General features: G+C 36.9%; 1 long non-coding RNA gene across 1 annotated transcript; it reads left to right on the forward strand.

The window, feature by feature from the left end:
- The first annotated feature begins 4,184 nt into the window (after positions 1-4,184).
- On the forward strand, positions 4,185-5,545 carry LOC149829156 (uncharacterized). The gene is made up of 2 exons (XR_016434206.1): positions 4,185-4,423; positions 5,273-5,545. It is a non-coding gene; the product is annotated as an uncharacterized LOC149829156 (long non-coding RNA).
- The last annotated feature ends 851 nt before the right edge of the window (positions 5,546-6,396 follow it).

Here is a 6,396-nt window from a genome sequence, read left to right on the forward strand (position 1 = left end):
ACCTTCAAAAGAACATATCATGGTAACTATTTTTTGATGCGCAAAAGGTGGATAGGTAAAAAGTCAATTTATTTTAGTACGAAAATAGGTGTTATTTAGCTTGAATAGTACAATCAATTATAAGATTTAGCATTTAGATTTACAAATCGATTTGTTTACATAATGAAACCTTACACGAAACTCACTGAAACGACATGAGTTTTGGTAATCCGACAGTGGAGGAGAAATACAAACAAGGTAGATGCAGCTGATGGTGGCAACAATGCTCTCACTGAGCACACGACGGCAAAGGGTGCTTCAACGATAGCTGACGGTAGCAAAGGGTTTGTCGTCAAGGAGAGCTCCTATTACCACAGATGGTGCATCGTCTAAGAGTGATCTGAAACGTTTATGGCAAAATGTTGCGAGGAGCTCTTGTTACAGTAGAGGAGTTTATTGTTTAGGGCAAAAACAGAACGTTATCCTTCTTTTTTTAGATGGACATTTTTATCTTTTTCTAGAATCATTGTTTCATGGTGTGAATGGCGAGAAAGTGTACTCATGTCTTTGCAATCACACTTGACTTCGATGCTAACTGATGTCGACACACACGGGAATACGAGCTCCATGTGCTTACATATGTGGCGCTTATTCGAACCGCCGAAGACTCTGTTTGGTGGGGGGAAAATATAACCTGCTTCTTCTTGCCACTAGACCTGTGGCGGGTGGTCAGGGTTTCATTCCTATGAGCATCATTCCCTTGCATTAATGAGAGCAAGGGATATAAGCCCTTGGTCAACTGCAGCTTGGTGAGTTCTGGGCTAAGTGTGCCCCTGGAGTATGGGTAGGTCTCGGATTTAGAGGATGGTTTCCCCGTCTTTCTTGAAAAAAAAGTAAGTTATTGTAAGTAAATTATCTTAGATCCATTGGGATTTGTTGAGTTGGTAAAAGATTCTGCTGTAAAAAAACTATCTTTATCTTGATACTACCTAATAATAAAAACAACTCAAATCCGATTTTACAATCTAGTTTACTAGTGATGCATGCTTTTGTATGTGTGTCTGTGTCCAACTGTTCTAAACATGAACTTGAACAAACTAAACAGTTAATCAACTGGACAAAACACAGATTTCAGTTTGAGGCTGAGTTTTAGAGACTTGAATCTCAAAACCGTGGATCTTCATTATTTAAGTGGGATTTTTGGAGATCTCAGATCAGGGGTTTTGAGCTCAGCAGTTTGCAAAAAGTTGAGATCTGGCGTGGAACCATGTGCCCATGTCAGTTTTAATAATTTGTATTTGATGTAATAGTGGCATACAAGATAAAAAAACTTTAGGTTAATTATGCATTTTAGAAAGTTGACTTAGACCACCTTTTTTTGATATATAGCTCTGCCTTCCCTAATTATTATTATTCAGTGTCCCAAAAGTGTAAAACTTTACCACTTTTTTGAAAAAATAGTATTAAATTTACCTTTAACTGATTTCTTGATTGATAATTCTTTGAAAATCAAAAGATGGAGTGCTTCATCCCAAAGCATTGAATAGCTTGAAAAATAATAATTTACGACAAGCTGTCCAACTTATAAGCTACTTACAAGAAAAGCAGCACAACACACAAAGGTCAACTTAAATGACTTATGGTCAATTGTGTCTTTGAAATATAAATGGAAAAAACCAACAGCTACCTGTAATAATCAATATATTGGGCAGCTATTTGTAAATAGATGATAAATTCACTGGTGTTTTTGTAAATTACTCAAAATCAAAGTACAACGCGTTCCGGAACAAGCATGACATCCTTGGATGCCACTTATCTTCATCCTAAGATGAATGACATCTAAGGCACGTGTGCAATGTATTCATATTAAGGGTATCAATGGATCGGGGTATGACTCGATCCCCACCTGTACCCGATCCTATAGGGTCAGCATTTGGTTACAAAGAACAGGGTTCCCGATTATTTATCCGAGTCAAACCCATCAATTTCGATTATTAAACAATATGGTTTTATGAAATTTTGGGAGAGGGTGATTGAGTCTAGGTTGAGGAAGGTTGTCATGATATCGGAGAATCAATTTGGTTTTATGCCTGGAAGATCAACTATGGAAGCTATACATCTTCTTAGACAACTTATTGAGAGAAATAGAGAGAGGAACAAAGATTTGTGTATGGTTTTTATTGATTTGGAGAAGGCATACGATAGAGTACCTAGGGACGTTCTCTGGTGGACAATGATGAAGAAAAATGTCTCTCTCAAGTACATTAGTATAATTATGGATATGTATGAAGGAATAGTAACCAGTGTCTGCACTTGTGGAGGGATGACAACCAATTTTCCTATAACGATTGGGTGTGACTGGATCCCCACCCGTACCGGATCCTATAGGGTCAGCATTTGGTTACAAAGAACAGGGTCTCCGATTAATTATCCGGGTCAAACCCATCAATTTCGATTATTAAACAGTAATGTTTTATGAAATTTTATTCCAAGCTAGGCTCGAAATTAAATATTTCCTTAAAAAATAAAAACAAGTTTATTTTTAAGCTGATTTCTTTGATTGATTAATTATTCTTTTGAACTCCACTGATTGGAAAAGCTGGATTAAATAATGTCAACAAAATTAGCAAACGTTAGGCTTATCTCTATTCCATATAGGGCTAAAATTTGTTGAGCCGGTCAAAAAATGAGTGTAGTTGAGATGCGTATGCTGAGATGGATGTATGAAAATACAATAAAAGATAAGATTCGGAACGAGGAGATACGTAAGAAGGTAGGCGTTGCACCCATTGAAAATAAGATAAGAGAGAATCGTTTACGGTGGTTTGGACATATTCGGCGAAGGCTTAATGATGCTCCAGTTAGAAGGATGGAGAAATGGGAAAATATATTAGTTAAAAGAGGTCGGGGTAGGCCTAGGAAGACGTGGATGAAGGTGATAGGAAATGATATGAATGCTTTGAACCTCAATGAGGACATGACAGTGGATAGAAATGATTGGAGGAGAAGGATTCATGTGGAAGACCCAGAATGATTTTCTTTTTTGATTTATATCGCCGATCCCAATCGTTTTGGAATGAAGGCGTAGTTGTTGTTGTTGTTGTATGGTTTTATGAAATTTTATACCAAGCTAGGCCCGAAATTAAATATTTTCTTAAAAAATAAAATCAAGTTTATTTTTAAGCTGATTTCTTTGATTAATTATTCTTTTGAACTCCACTGTTTGGAAAAGCTGGAATAAATAATGTCAACCAAAGTAGCAAACGTTAGGCATATGCCTAAAAAAAACGTGTCATGATAAGGCTTATCCCTATTCCATCCATGTAGGGCCAGAATTTCTTGAGCCGGTCAAAAAATTGGCCATCAGGTGGGGCCCTGGCAGTGGACCTGCCGACACCACCCCCACCCCGTTTGTTTAGCCAAGCATTTTAACAAAAAAGTTTTTTCCCTAACTTGGTTCATTTTGCACCATTGCCACTTTATGCCTCTTTGCATCCTATATATTTGATAAAACTAACAAAAAATGCCTCTTTTCCCTAACTTTGTTTGTATCGGATAAGGGACAAACAAACTAGAAATAGCCCCAAAGCATGAAGCTATTTATTAATCGGGTGTTTTCTGAATTTTTTCTTTACTATGTAAGAAAAGTTTTTTTATTTTTAATTAATTTTATAGGCGATATTTTCAGATAAAAAGGTGAGAAGAATAAAAATTTCAAGTATCCAGAGCTGATCCAATGATCGGGACCGTGTACTTTACAAATTGAACTACTCGGGCCACACAAAACACAGAAAATCGCTGTGCATTAACGATTTTCTGTGTTTTGTGTTTTATACAGAATATCACCGTCTGCGTAGTGATTTTTCGTGTTAGTGTTTTACACAAGAAAAGTCGATACACGCTTTTAGTGATTTTCTGGGTTTTGTGTGGCTGATGCACATGCACACACATCTTAAATAAACCAAAATGCCAAGATAAAGCTCCACAGTAAGTATTTGGTAAGAAAGGGCATGCGTTTCTAAAACTTCTACCAACTCAGCTTTCTCATAAAAGAGGGTTGGTGGGAATGGCAGCTGATGACGGTGCTTATCCACCAATACATACCAACTGGGATAAGCCTTATCACAACTTTAAGTTAGATCTCTCTCTCTCTCTCTCTCTCTCTCTCTCTCTCTCTCTCTCTCTCTCTTCTTGTAAAGTTAACATTCAAACAAGACGACCATGTTAGTCAAAGTAGTACGTCTATAAATTTCCCACTTCTAATGAACCTCATCTATAAATTTCCAACTAGTAATATACCTTACCTGCAAGTGAAGAGAGACAGAGATTACAACCCAACACAAAGCCATGGGATGCAGGTCATCAAATATAGTGAATGTCATGGGGGTGGCTGTCATCCTCTTCTTCCTTGTTGGATCATCCATGGCTGCCAGTCGTTGCAAAGGTATATATACATCATTCATGCACATCGATATAACAATCTTCCTCCTTTAACTCCTGTTTGGATAATGTCCTAGGCTTTGCATGTTATCAGCTAGAACATGAAATCGATCAGCTAGTTTCTTGGATACATGGTTACTTGGCATTAGAGCTGCAAATGGATCGGATACAGGCAATTTCTTGCTAGATCCGAATCAGCAACTGAAATTTACTATCCAGATAAGATCCAATACAGTAGGGCTAAATTAGGATCCAACATATTTGTGGTAATAATCGAACCTGTGATGAAAACAATAAAAACTAGGCTCTTTACATGAAAGAAAGTTTGTTTCGAATTAAAATACGGATCAAAATCCAATCCCAAATGAATTCCCATTTAGCAAAGCAGAATGCAATCCAAAATCACATTTGGATCTTATTATTGGGTCTAAATCTGAAAGTAATATGTTGGATTTGGATGGGTTGTCTAATTATATCCTGCCCGCTTGGAGGCTAGTTTGCATGTTTTCTCTGAGCTTCGTGAAGTATAGGGACATGTTGGGGCATTATGCTGCTCCTCACATGGAAACATTGCATTTTTTTCTCTTGAGAGAGAGAGAGGGGGGTGGGGGGAAGGCCACTCAACCTCATAGGTAGTAGTATGGCAAAAACTGTGCTAGTGAAGCCATAGATTGGATCTTGCTTATTGGTCGGATTCATCTACCATAACTTATATCAACTCTACTGTTGAGGGTTTACTCATGAAGTTGCACCAAATCACTTGTCTTAACATTGTAATTGTAATTATTTTGGTCATTAATCTTTTGCTTCAAGACCATGAGTTGCTAACATGAGATACAACAATTGGATGCAGGTAAGAGTGCATGGCCAGAACTGGTGGGTACACAAGGAAGCTTAGCCTTAGCCATTATTGAAAGGGAGAACCCCAATGTAAAGGCTAGCTTTGCGCCGGGGATAACATGTGCTACTAAAATTTTTCTCTGCAGCCGCGTTTGCGTCTATCTTAACACCTATGGAAGGGTGGCTCAAACCCCTACCGTAGGATAAATGACTCTTAAATATGTAACAATGTTACTTATAATTACTAAATAAGTGTGCTTGTTCACCATTTATGTATCAGCAAAAATATTTAATAAATAAAAAAGTTTGCCAATATCATGGATGAGTTTCATAAGCCTTGCTGGTAATGATGATTCACAACAATAGTATAGTTGGAACTCGCTTGAACATAAATAATTGCTATTGGTGCTTGAACATGAATAACTGCTATTGGTGCTTGAACATGAACACCCACACTTACATGACCTATTGTGGCTATTTCTACATGAACCACTTCTTGTATAGTTTTTGTCATATTTTATTTAACATCTTATAAATATAAGGATCTATCCATTTCATCCTTTATGGTGAGTTGTGCTGATTCTTCAGGGCCCTCTTGAAGAGCCAGTCAAAACTTGCTAGAAAATTGTTATCATCCATTTTCTTATTCACTTTGTGGAAGAGACATTACCACAGTTCTGGTCATGGCCAATTTCAATTGCAGGTTATAACAAACTTGTGATACAACCTTTTCTGATCCCATCTTTATCTTCCTCAGGGAGGGCAGATTGACCTTTCTTGGTTCTTTCAGGGAGAGGGTCTGAAACTGCATGGTTTAATCATCGTCTATTCTGCATTTTTCTGCTATGTTCTGCTCTCTTCTTATCTCTCTTCTATCTCATTTATAATTTCTTGTTGTGAATTGTTCAGTAGGTGACCTCTCGTCATCCTATTCGTTGTTAATCTTGTGCTGAATTCTTCCTATCAGTAATAAAATTTCTCTTTCTTTCAAAAACAAAAAGATAGAATTCAACAATATTAAAAAAAATATATCTCACTTTTAAAGATATTTGGTTGGTGTCAAATGTACGATGATGTTACCCAATATTGTATGTATAATAATAATAATAATTATTATTATTATTTTATTATCATGCG

The sequence above is a fragment of the Nuphar pumila genome, chromosome 9 (assembly GCF_984573655.1).
Source record: "Nuphar pumila chromosome 9, dmNupPumi1.hap1.1, whole genome shotgun sequence".
Taxonomy (NCBI): Eukaryota; Viridiplantae; Streptophyta; class Magnoliopsida; order Nymphaeales; family Nymphaeaceae; genus Nuphar; species Nuphar pumila.